Genomic DNA, 13,900 nt, shown 5'->3' on the forward strand with positions numbered 1-13,900 from the left:
AGGGAAGGGTCTAATTTTGCATATGTAGTATTGCTTAGCTCTTTTTCACATAAAGGAAAACTTTTTTAACAGGTCAGTGAGAACATTAATGGACAGGTCTCCTTCAAAATAAATAGCCCATGGACAAAGTTCAAGTCAACTCTTCAAGTCGGTGATTTGACAGCATATTGTGGTCTAGATTGCCCGGTGAATGGTAAATTAAATGTCTGTTACTCACACAGGCAATAATTGAAGCTGAGAAAATCACATCATTGCAATCAATAAAAACAAACTCTGGCACAATAAAAGTAAGAAGCAGTACAGGGAAAACATATTCATATTTAAAAAGGTTCACTTCAGAACTCATAAGGGAAAAAATACCTGTGGCATTTCTGCTGATTGTAATTGGTGCATTTAAATACAACCCACATCACATGACCGACTGTGCCTCGTCATCATGGTGTTCATCTTGACCTTGAAAAGAACTCATTGGTGGATTACGTCCATGTGCCTATATATTCAGCAGGGTTAAAATATGGAAAATATATAAAGCTGTTTAGTCAGAAATGCAATTCAATCACTTTAAAATGTGTGCCCAATCTTTTTGTGTATGTATCTACTTCAAGATAAATAACTATTGAACATGCCCCACTTCAAAATAGAAGTTACTTATAAAGCGGAATTATTTGTTAACTTTTTAGGAAATCAGATCTCTTAGGAATTGAAGCATAGACGCAGACAAGATGTGCAGTTATTTATCAAATATGTGATCCTAGACTTGTGCTAAGACACCGCCTGCTTATTGAAAGAGGAAGAAACAAAGAGGCCCGGTGGGGTTAAATAACTTTCCCATCTACATTGATCCAATGAGGACAGGTTTCTCACTTCTGGTCTGGCTGGCAGTCTTGTTAGGTCACATCATCTCTCACATTTTTGGAAAATGAACCTTTTTTTATGTTTTCGGCCGCTCGTGGATCTAATATACCAGCTTTATTCTGTCCCTGCCTTCTTCCCTTGGAAATATATTCAGGAGGGAGATCCGTCGCCATGTACTGTCTCTTCCAAACAGTTAAAAACATCAAAGATCAGGGATGTACTCAATCCATTTAGGAGCTCGATGACTTGATTGGAATGCTCAATTTTACTATAATAGCCTTATCTGAAATGCTTACTCTTTCACAAGTCCCTTCTACACTACAAAAATTGCTCATAACAAGAACAATCTTGGTGGGGGCTGGGGGAGGGGGCTGTGGCGGTTGAAGATGAGACATTTCAGACAGCTTAATAGGGCTGCCGCTGTAGTAGATAACCATTGTTTAGAAGGAGCCTTGGATTAGCTGAAGGCTGGTGATGAGAGAACACTTTGTAGGGACGTCTTAAGATGTGCTAGAAATCAGAGTAGACGGCCCTCATAAGAAATGAAAACTCCCGTGATGATTATAGATGTGCTGTGGATAGAAATGAATGCCAGACTATCTGAACAAAGCTTGCCAATTGGAGTCCAAGGTAAAAAATATAGAGATATCTAGATATCTATATAGATATCCTAGAGATATATGTATGGTATATGTCCATATAGAGTAAACACATATTTATTGTATATACATATACACTATACATATAGGTAGATTAACTTTCAAATACATAGATTCCTTGTCTCCTAATAATACAAATTAGAAAGTTGTTGAATTCAGTGCCACCAATGTAATGCTTATGTTGTGCCTGCTACTTTTAAGGAGGAGTTGTCACTTAGAAGAGGGATTTTCCGAAAGTTGGTGGGGAAATTCTGTGACCTTTACTGCCATGTTTTCACAAACTTTCTGAAGCAACCCCCCCCCCCGCCCCCATCTCCACCATCCTCCCCCTTGTGTTTGTGCTGGAGAAAATGCTTAAGGTTTTAGCAGCGAATTGCAAATGACTTTCTCCAAAAATCCCATTGACTTGCCCCCTTGCAAAAATGTGAGCTGTATTAGGTTACTCCTTGACATGGCCCATTTGAAGAGGCAATCTATTAGTCTAATGGTTAACACCTGTTAGATGAAGCCGAGCAACGAAAAGATTTTAATTGAGAGAAAATGCAGCAAATGCGGGTGCTTTTTCTCTCTCCTGGTTTCATAAAATGATCAATTTCCCTGGACACTCTCAGTACATTTTCCCTATGAGCTAAAAAGCCCTAAGTCTCTCCATAGATATTTCTTTTTTGCAACTGAAATTGTTTTTCAGTTGCAGGGTGGGGGAGAACCCCAAACCTGTGATTCCTAGCAACTTAGAGCAGTCAAGGCCAAAAATAGTACATCTTGCTGGCTTTGACTGACACTCTTGCAGGCTAAAGCAGCCCTGCATGATTCAGCTGCGTTGAGATTCATCATGCCGTGGGAGGAGATACTTGGGGATGATGTAAAAGAGTATTAAGAGAAATTGTCCTGGGAATCGTGGCTGATGACTGAAGTAAAGGGGGGTGGGGGTGAGGGGGAACACAACCAATTGGCGGTTTGTACTGGTATTTGATAGGGAAGATGATGTTTCCTTACCTCGCTCTTTCTAACAAGCTTAGCAAGGAACCGGAGGGAAAATTGCACCTAGAAAAAAATTGAGGGGATCAGGAAAAAGAGGGACTTTGCTGAGAGGTGAAAAGCCGCCTAATGGCCTCAGCTCAGGCCCTAACAATAAGCAACGTGTGTTTTGCGTTAAAAAGGCAGAGAGAACTCTCACCGAGATCCATTCACCCCAAACGCCATCATTAGCAATTCATTTGTTCTTCAGGTTTGGTTTGTCCAAGAGTTTCCTTTGAAATCCACAGATGGTCTGTGTTGAGACCATACCTCAAGCACTGTCTTGTCGATATCAAGGATCAAGACAGTCCAGGGCAGGTCTCTGGGAGAGCAGCAGCAGAAGAATGGGGTATAAAAAATGACTAAAATTTTTGCTGCCGTGACCTAGCCCCACCCCCCTTTTTGCTTCATATTTGCTCAGGTCTCTCCAACTGAGTTAGTATATTCTGCCAACCTGGCCGATAAACATATGTGGGCTTAATTGAAGGACAGAGGGATAAATGGCTCAGAGAGCCTCGCCTTTTCAGTTCTCGGGTCTCTTGCTTTGTGATGGTCGGACCAGGGTGCAGCTGCCTTAGCCAGTTCCCTGCTTCAGCTGGCAAGACTCACTTCCTGCAAGACATCCCCAAGGTGAAGCCACATGGACCTACCCTGTTACAGCCCTGGGTCTCCACCCCTGCCAGTGCTGAGATGTTTATATGTTCACTGACTCAGCTTTCCTCCTGCAATCAGCATCGTTGCGTCTGATTTGTGAGATGGAGGAGGACTTTGTGGATTGGTGTTGGACATATGGGTTAATGTTGGACTTGTGGGCTTGGGAAGCACTGGTTTGGGGTGTTTTCTTGATATGCACTTAATCTTTATGTAAAACTCTTATACATCAGTTTCTGTGGATTTGTTTCTCTAAAGTACCTAGACTAATACACCCGCTGTTGACCTATTGGATGCAACCCAGTTACAATGGACTTTACTCAGTACCTGCTACGTCATTTATAGGGCTTGGTGCAGAGTGAGCATATGGAGTCCCTCGTTCAAAAATGATTTAAGAATTTCCAGATAGCAAATGCAAAGCTTTAAGCTTCAAGCTTTAGGACTGGCTATGCACTGGGTTTGCTGTAAGTGCAAGGATGGCAGGCTCCTGGAAGCCAGTCCCATTCTGTTTATCTCAGTCATGGGAACAGTGTGCTCTAAGGTTGGCCAAGGCATGGGTTTCAACGTAAGCTTAGCTAAATGTTGCCACTTAGCAACTCGCAATGCTAATATCAAAATTTCAACCCCAAACCCCTTTTATATTATTTTGTGGATATAGGACTCATTAACTTTCGCTTTTTTCTCTCTCTTTCTCTCCCCAGTTGTCTAACTTTCTGAGGGGACCGATAAGACTCCTATTTAACATTTTAGGTTCCAACCCCAGGCCTTTACCCCTAGGACTTGCGATTCAAAAGCCAAACCCCACTTATTCTCTTGAAATGAAGAGGCAGTCAGATCCAAAGCCAGGGTCAACTCAATGTCACATCCCTAAACCCACCCTCCTCCTACCACACCCAGCCATTTTCCTAGCCCCAGGTTTGGCATTCTGAGCATGGGGGATGGGAGGTTGGAGGGCATTCTACTTATGCAAAACCTCCAGAAGTAAACTAATGAAAGCTAGAGGTGATTTAAGGAACCCTGGTGGGGTAGTGAGTTACACGTTGGGCTGCTAACCAGAAGGTCAGCAGTTTGACTCCAACAGCAGTGGTTCTGAGTGAGAACAATTTAGAGCCTCTGAAACCCAAAGCGGCGGTTCTACCCTGCCCTGCAGGGTCAGTGTGAATCAGAATCAACTCCCCGGCAAGGAAGGAGGGAGTTAGAGATAAGGCTCAGGTCCTGAGTATTAGGAAATAAGCTCACCGCCAGGGAGTCGATTCAGATTCATAATGACCCCATGGGACAGCGTCGAACTACCCTTGTGGGTTTCTGAGACCGTGACTCTCTATGGGAGTAGAAAGCCTCATCTTTCTACTGGTGGTCTTGAACTGCTGACTTTCAGGTAGCAATCCAACTCATAACCACTACCGAACCAGGGTTCTTGGTTCCTTACATTATAGAAAGCACCTCTGTGTGGGTTTCACATGCTTATTCAGATTGGAGTAAATAGCTGTCAATCCAGTGTTCAGGTTCTTTCCAGCATATGTTTTGACTTCAGCCCAACACTAGCATGTACTTTTATTCCTCTCTTAAATTTAATCTCTTATTTTGTCAACACTCACGGTAATTCATAGCCCTTTTGAGCCCTGCCATTGAAAGAATGGCCATCAGTGTTAACTCTTCTGACTCTGCTCTTCCACTCCGTCGTGTCTGCAGGACCCGAAGTCACTGTTCCTGTGGAAGCCACCCCATGGACAGCCACGAAAGCAGTGACATTTTCACGTCAACCAATAGGAATGCTAGTTGATAAACTTCCACACCTCATCCCCTGTGGAAAGAGCCCTCCTGACACAGTGGGGTTTCCATTGGGCTGCTAACCACAAGGTCAGCACATTGAAACCACCAGCTGCAACCATGGGAGAAGGCGGCGGCTTTCTCCTCTCGTGATGAGTCACTGTCTCAGGAACCCCGGGGAAGGTCCACTCCGGCCAACAGGGTAGCCATCGAGGAGTCCGCACCAACTCGATGGCGGCGAGTTGGCTTTGGAATCGTCATAAGGCATGAGTTGAAAATAAACCGCATTGAGGTTTGGAAGAATCAGTTAATTTTTCAGATTATGATTTTGAAAGCACTGGTTTTGATCAGAATTGATCATTATTTCTTTAAAAATATTTATGAAGTAACTGCCTTGTCTTTTTGCAGTATAAGTAAATATTGGCAAAGTGGAGGGGCAGCAAAAAGGAGGAAGGCCCTCAAGGAGATGGATGGACACAGGGGCTGCATCAGTGCGCTCAGGCGTGGGAACAGTTGTGAGGCTGGCACAGGACTGGGCAGTGTTTCGTTCTGTTGTGCACAGGGTCGCTCTGGCGGGGCCCAACTCGGCACCTAACAACCACAACCATGACAAGAAATACACACACACACACACACACACAAACACATGCTAAGCTAAATAAGTACTTATTTACCTCCAGGTTATTTCTTCTAAAACATTCATCTTTAGCTTGATTCATTTTTGCCATACTGAATGGATTTTTCAAAAATAGAACTATTCTTTCATATTTTTAGAAGCAACTACATGAGTAAAATAGTATTCGTTGTTGCGATTCTATTACTTATAAACGAGGTGTTTCATTCTCAATAGATTCTTTTGGCCTTTAATAACAATGTTTTCCATTTACTCAGAGGATGTTTACCTGCAAAGCCCCCATCTATGGAGTTGGAGGGTTTGTTTTTTTTTAACTGAGAACCTGTTTTAAATGTGTGATAGTTTTCTAGTTAAGGGGCCAGGGAACGAAATAAACCTGAAAGTGAAGCCCTACAACAAAAAATGAAAAGTTATAAAGTTTGAACTGAAAAAGATAAATGTGGTCAATGGGTTTTGAAAATACTCATCATCCGGAAGAGTCAACACAATAATGTGCTAAAGGCAAAGCATTTAAGGAAGAAGGTTAAAGGGAATCCGAGGGGAAGGGAAATATGCTCTGGCTGCAGGAAGTGCAATGCGCTAAAAGTAACCTTTAAGAAGTGTTCTGGGCTCTGGATGAGTCAAAATTGACTCTGCAGCAGCAGGTTCCGTTGTTTGGTTTTCTAAAGGCTGCTCTGTTTTCTTGATGGCAAAGCCAATTAGTGTGTGGTCTAGTCAGTTACCAAGCTTAATTGTGAATGCAAGGTAGCACATCTTGCTAACATAAATGGCATAAGTAGAGTAAACAGTAAATTATCCACTGCATAAATTCAATGTCAACATCAGCCTCTCAAATCCTACTCCAAACTAGACCTGTGGGTCCAGTTAGAGAAAACGTATTGTCATGGCTTGGAGCCCTGGTAGCATCATGGTCATTATGCGTCGGGCTGCCAACCACAAGACCAGCAGATTGAAACCACCCCCGGAGAAAGATGCGGCTTTCTATTCCCATGAAGCATTGTAGTCTTGGAAACTCACAGGGGGCAGTTTTTATCCTAGCCAATAGGGTCACTATGAGTCAGAATTGACTCAGTGGCAGTGAGTTTGGGGTTATTGGTATCCTGGCTTGGGGTATCTGTGGTTAGTTGTCTTATGTCACCTTACAGGTGCCATTTGCACTTCTTGAAAGAAGGTGACCTGGGGAAAAGTTTTGAAAAGCTTTCAAGGTCATTCGCAATGGATAACAAGCTTTGTGAGACCCTGGAGCAGGTTAAAGATGGCGGCAACACTTTGACACTCCTGCCCTCAAGACATGAGGTCTAGTGAGGTTCCCTCCCCTTGAAATGGGTCACCCCCAGTGTTGAGCAACAGAATACCGCAGCGGTGAATGTGGCCTGCTTTGGAGCTAAGTTGTAAGCGTCCACCTCATCTCTTGGGCTGTTTACCCTTGAAACCAAGCTGCCACACTGCAAAGACGCTTAGACGTCTCTATGTGTAGACAAACCCTGTGGAAAAGACCCAGCCGACTCCTCCTGATTGTCCTAGTGGAGCTGTCAGGCCCACCTTGCTAGGCATGTGCGTGCTTCATCTTGGAAGCGATCTTCAGAAATGAGCCTGCTCTGCCAAGCCCAGTCACCAGTCTGTCCTGAAATTACAGATTCAATTGGAGCAGGGGGGTTGGGGCTTGGCTCCTGTCATTTGCCAACTGTGGAAAGTAAGGAGCAGAGATATGAAAGAATAGAGAATTTTCAGATAATGAGACTATTTCTGACCTTGGTCATTTGCTAAGATATGTTTGCAATATTTCTTGGGATTTGGAAAAAGGAGAACTGTTTTCATAGGCAGGCTGAGGGTGGCATCTTTGGCCCTTAGAATAGTGATAGTAAGCCTAATTGAAGACTGGCCTGGCCCAGCACCAAAACTGTTGAACCTGTAAGTGTCAGGTAGTGCATGCAGGCTGGAGTGAGGTGAACAGACCAATGACTAATTTACTTTGGTAGTGTTGGGTCGCTCTAGTTAGCACAACCTCACCAGGTACAGATTTCTTGCTCACAGTTATATCTCCCTGAAATGCATTTTTAAAATTAATATATATAATTCCACAGTTCAATCCTGTCAAGAAGAATTCTACAATTGTTACCACAATCAATTTCCAAACATTCTTTTTCTACATAGACTCCTTGGCATCGTTATCTCCTTCACCCTCCCTCCACCACAGAACATCCCCTACCCCCCGAACCTTTATTTTACTTGCTGTCTCTATAGATTCATCAATTCTGGGTTTCTTAGATCGAAAAAACATTTAACACAACTTCAAGAGGGTGGCCTCCAATGACATGACACCTCTGAGATACATTCTAATTATTTGGACCAGCAAAAACCAAACAGAACAATAAAAACCAAAGATATAGACAACTTAGGAAACCAGCCTGCATCACAGGGGGATGCCTTCAATCATTCCTCTCTCAAAGGACTCAGCAGAATTTACGAGTAAGGTTCAGACTTCTGAGCTTGCATTCAAACGCCTCAGTCTCATCTCCCTCTGCAGCCCCAGGCCAAAGCCCTGCCCTTACCCAAATTAAACTGGAATGGGCCTTTGTGCCAAGCTCTTGCTGAGCTGTCAGCCTTGAATTTCTTCTTAGGCTCCTAGAATTGCTGTTTATCTCTAAAGACCACGTTCAGATTTTTGTTGAGCCAACCCTGGGATCACAGGTGCTCCACCTCATGCTTCTCTTGCTGCTCACACAACTCGTGGACTCTCATCTCTCTCTGTCCAGGTCTCACCTCTGGACATTGTGCGCCACACCCCAAGAGGCTGGGAACAAATCTCACATTGCTCTGCATTTCTCCAAGGTGCCTAGCAGGGTGCTGGTCAGAATAGATGCTTTTGCCAAGTGAATTCAGGAGTCATTCTCAATGCAGGCGTCAGATTAGTACATGCTTAGAGAATGGCCTCACCTCTGTCCTCTGTACCGGAGCTCTTCAAGTTGATCCTACCTCCTGTTTGTTTGCTTGTGTGTTTGTTTATTTGCCATGAAGATTTCGTGAAACTTCTCAACCGCCTACTATGGAAAAGACGACAAACCAACCATACAGCGTAAAAAGAACCCGCCAAGGCGATAAGTAGACATGAAAGGAAACCTGATAGCAGAGTGGTTCAAGGGCTCAGCTGCTAAAGGTTGGTGGTTCGAACCTGCCATCCATTCCATGGGAGAAAGAGATGGCAGACATCGTAAGGATTACAGCCCTGGAAACTCCATAGACTGGTCTACCCTGAATCACTGGACTTGGAATCTTTCGATGGCCAATTTCAGCTTAAGTATGTCATCACTGGCAAATCCTACCAGGCAAATAGGTTATCACAGTCTACATACATGAGCGAGGAAAGATTTTGAACACAAGGGTGGTTTTATGTGAGGGGTCTTTGTTTATAACTCTCACAGGAGACAACATGACATCAATTCATTTTTTCTTGGCATCTGTGGGAATTATCTTTATATTTGTATAAAAGAGACTAGACAAAGTTAACATAAGCAAGAAATTCTTTTCAGATCTGGGGCTACCAGCTCCAAATTGTTGTAGGCAGCAGAAAGCTTGCCTTATTTAAAGAGGTATGGATCTTCCACGTCTCACATCACAGTTTGTTTTACATGGATATTGATATTTTGGAAGATATTGGAAGAATTTGAGATTCATATTGCCACACCAGGAAACATGTTTCTTAAGGATTTTATTTTAACTTTCTATTGTGAATTCACTTAAGTTTTACACAACAAATTGGTTTCCATTCAATGATTCATAGACATTGTGTTTTGTGTCACTGGTTGGAGCCTTCACAGTATTACATCGCTTCTCCACTTCCTTCCTGTGTAATCCATCTTTTCTCCTTCTTCTTTCCCAACCCTTCTGCCCTGTGCCTTTAGTCTTGGGCACATACTTCCCTTTTTATCTCAGCTGGTGGCTGTGTGAGGCAGGGTTCTCTAGAGAAACAAAACCAGGACACGATATATATATATATATGGATCGGTTTATACAGCAAGAAGGAATATAACAGCTAATTAGTCCACAGAGCAGTACAGAAGGCTCAGTTCAACTCACTTCCCTGGAATAGTTAACATACTGGAATTCCTTCTCCGTGGAGCAATTAATATACTACAAGTTCTTCAAATCATGTGGGCTGCCAGGTCCAAGGTCAAGGAAACAGAGAGTGGAGGCCTCCCTCAGGCAGGGAAAGCAGAGTCTGTACACAGGCAGCAGACAGCAAGGTGGGTCAGTAACAGTCAGTAACTTGGGGGGGTTAGGGAAGCAGGCCCGGATGGGATTTCCAACTCAAGCACAGTGACAGGATCCACCAGCCTCAAGCTCAATTAACGTACATTCCAGCAACATGGCGAAGCAGGTCTCAAAGGAGCTTCAAGCTCTAGTGACACGATCCAGGGGTTGTCTTGGCCCACAGGTAGTGCAGCCCACAGGTTGAGGCAGAAAACTAGGTGAAGCAGCAGCACGCTCCAGCATGCTCTGATTACCAGGAAGCAAGAGAGAAGAAGGCAGGCCTTGAAGAGCTATTTATCTCTTTGCCCTCCATTCTCACTGTGACCCGATTAATCCTACATATTCCTATTGACCAGGTTGGCACAACAAAGCTAGCAATCATAGTCCATCCCTTGCCAACTTGGCACCTGTACACAATTCTTTAGCCATATATAATTTCTAGACATACATACTGAAATCACACACCTAACATCATACATCTATCATACATTTCAATGAAAGCACACAGAATCCAACGGTATCTGGTACATCATTCATGAACAAAGGAAATATGTTCAATAAGTACATATAAAGTAGAAATACTGACAATCACAAACCTCGCTTTTGCAATTAATCACATGGTTCGTAACTGATCGGTAGAATTGCCTTATTCTAATACCCATTCTGTATTACCTTTGCCCTCAACCCTCAGTACCTCAGCTGACCTGGGTTGTTTGCCTGGTGGAGTGACCCAGATCTTTATTCCTGAGGGGTCTGGGTCAGTAGACATCCTGTCAAGATCGGGTTGCTCTAGTTTACCATTTACTTTAATCACAGGGCATGGTGGTACGAAGAGACGTCCTAGGGGATCTCCTGGATTCCTGACGTATTCTTCTTTACCTCCATGATGTATCACCAGTCCAATTTTTCCTTGGTAATCAGGATCAATCACATGACTTAGTATAGTGACACCCTTCCTGACCTGTTGATCCAAAGACTTGAGGATCCCAAAGTGGCTAGAGGGCATTTTCAGCTGCCAGTTCAGTGGAATCAGTGTTTTGTTTCCAGGTGGGAAAGTTCCTTCAATTGGGACTAGGACCTCCAGGGCTGAAGAGCAAAGGGTTGTTAGGACAGGAAGCACAAATCCTGCAAGTGGATCACTAGGGGCCACTCAAGCTCCCACTTTTTGATTCCTGGACCCATGAATCCTGGCTATTGGAGACAGAGCACCATATATTGACCACTGGTTTAGAGTATATAAAGCCTCCTGGAGAACACTGTCCAAGCCCCACAAGGTGTTGCCACCTAGCTGCCACTGTAATTGTGTCTTTTGGAGGCCATTCCATCGTTTTCTCAAGCTAGCTGCTTCAGAATGGTGCAGCTATGATGTGTCCAGTGGATTCCATGGGCATCAGAATGGTGCAGCTATGATATGTCCAGTGGATTCCATGGGCATGGGTCCATTGCTGCACTTCATTTGCTATGAAGTGAGTTCTTTGATCTGAAGCAGTGTGATGTGGGATGCCATGCCAGTGCATAAGGTATTCTGTAAGCCCACAAATGATAGTTTTGGCAGAAGTGTTGGATGCAGAGAAGGCAAATCCATATAAAGAGTAGGTGTCGATTCCAGTAAGAACAAAACGCTGGTTGACAGAAGTGGTCCTATGTAATCAACCTGCCACCAGGTTGCTGGTTGATCTCCCCAAGGAATGGTCCAATGGACTCAGTGTTTGCTTTCTGCTGCTGGCAGATGGGACACTCAGCAGTGGCAGTGGCCAAGTCAGCCATGGTGAGGGGAGTCCATGCTATTGCATCCATGCATAACCTCCATCCCGGCCACCGTACGCACTTTGTACATGCGCCTATTGGGAAATGACAGGAGTGGCAGAGGAAAGAGGAAGACCAGTCTCCACAGTGAGTGTCATTTTATGTACTTGATTGTCAACATCCTCCTCTTCAAAGGTAACCCTTTGGTGAGCATTCACATGAGACATGATTATCTTTACTTTCTTGGCCCATTCAGAGAGACCCTCCATATATGTCTTCCCCACACCTCCTTGTCAGCAATTTTCCAATCATGTCCCTTCCAATTCCTTGACCATCCAGCCAAGCCATTAGCCATAGTCCACGAATCAATATAAAATCCACATTTGGCCACTTCTCATTCCAGGCGAACTGAACAGCCAAGTGCACTGCTCAAAGTTCTGGCCATTGGGAGGATTTCCCTTCACCAGTGTTCTCTAGGGATATTTCAGAAAGGGGCTGTACTGCTGCTGCTGTCTACTCCGAGTGGCACCTGCATATCATGGGGAGCCATCGGTAAACCGAGCATGAATTTTCTCTTCCCCAGGCAAGGTTTCCATAGTAATCAGAACAACCTTTTTCGTGTGGACTTATGACATTGGCTACTTAGCCTTGGTGTCTCTAGGAGTGAAATACATGGGAAGCCTACTACATAGTTATGTGATCTATACAGACATAAGAATGCTAGATCAGGTGAACAACAGAATAGAAAGTTATGATCCCTCGATCAATACCCAGACCTGAGCCAGTTTACAGACCTACAACTCCTTGAATGAGGGGAAGACCAGATCCCTTTGAAGATGGGCCCTGCTACATCACTGAAGGTCTATACTGTTAGTCTTTCTTCTAGCCTTCCCCAAAGGGAACTGTGGCCTTTCACAAGAGTGACTGCTCATTGGGGATAAGGAAATCATCAAACTTTTGGAGATTACTGGAAACTGGCTCTGAATTGTCACTAACTCCAGGAGACCCACCAGTCAGAGTAGGGGCATATTAAGGTCAAGTTATCAATGGAGTTTTAGCTCAGTTATGCCTCACTGTGGGTCCAGTGGCCCCCTGAATTCATTCTGTCATTATTCCCCCATTTCCAGAATGCATCCTTAGAATAGACATACTTAGTAACTGGCAGAACCCATTCCTGGTACGATAATGTGTTAGTCTGGCTTGACTAGAGAAACAAATTCATAAATACTCATATGTATGTAAAAAGGAGCTTTATAGCAAAGAGTAATTGTATATTAAGTAAACATCCCAGCCCAGGCCCGATCAAGTCCCTAAGTCCAATATTAGCCCATATGTCCGTTACCAGTCTGTGAATTCCTCTTCAGACTCATACAACACATGTAATAACACCCGAATGCAGGATGATCACAGGCCTGTGGGGGAAAAGTCTTGTGGATCCAGTGGCAGTGGAAGCATCTTAGCACTGGCATGGGTCTCCACGTAGCTTTTCCAGCTCCAGGGCTCTGGCTCCTTCAGTGAAGCTCCATGTGGCTTGTCAACAGGAATGTCTCCCAGGGAGGGAGAGTATGTGTCCCATCTTCAGGGAAGAAGAAGGAATTTCCAGATTCCTCAGGAGAAGGCCATGCCCACACAGCGGCCTCATTGGCTATGACCTGATTGACATGCTAGACTTCACCCTTTCATTCAAGTTGACAGGAGATTATGTAACTGCCCCAGTGGACAATTTTAAGAAGTACCTCCCTCCCTAGTGCTATTGTTCACTCATGTTATAGACTTGTCTATTGTTTGACTGAAGCATGGAGACAATCCAAAGGTACATTAGTCTTCAGAACCCTGAGACCAGAAAAACTAGACGGTGCGTGGATACCAACCACTGTGCAAGGGATCCCTTTAGAAAGTCCTGGACCGAGTGGGGTTCGAATGGAAAATAAAATTGAAAATTAAAGAAATAAGCAACAGATTTTCTGGTTGGATAAAGTCTAGTGGGACTCCTGCCATCTTCTCAAATTAAAATTCTCTTCAGAACATCAAGCTTAACCAGTGAATAATAATATATTCTGAAAGCTTTAAGAGCGAAGTACAGTAATAACCTCAATTTACTTGGAAATGTCTCAAAAGAAGAAGACGGCTTGATAGATGACAAATGTCTCGGTCTATAATAAAATGAACAGAGCAAAGGGCTAGAAAAGGCTGAATTGAAGTGATTGGTTTGAGCTGGTTACTATACAATATTTTCAACCATTTTAAAAATAAAATGTTAGGTAAATAGAAAGAGGAAGCGATCCTCTTTTTTCTCCCCTTTCTCGCTCACCTCAGT

General features: G+C 43.8%; 1 protein-coding gene across 5 annotated transcripts in view; it reads left to right on the forward strand.

Annotated features, from left to right (window-relative positions):
• Positions 1-13,900, forward strand: part of ATRNL1 (attractin like 1) — a 647,203-nt gene that overhangs the window by 433,655 nt on the left and 199,648 nt on the right. The gene's annotated exons all lie outside the window — the stretch shown is intronic.

The sequence above is a fragment of the Tenrec ecaudatus genome, chromosome 16 (assembly GCF_050624435.1).
Source record: "Tenrec ecaudatus isolate mTenEca1 chromosome 16, mTenEca1.hap1, whole genome shotgun sequence".
NCBI classification, from domain to species: Eukaryota; Metazoa; Chordata; class Mammalia; order Afrosoricida; family Tenrecidae; genus Tenrec; species Tenrec ecaudatus.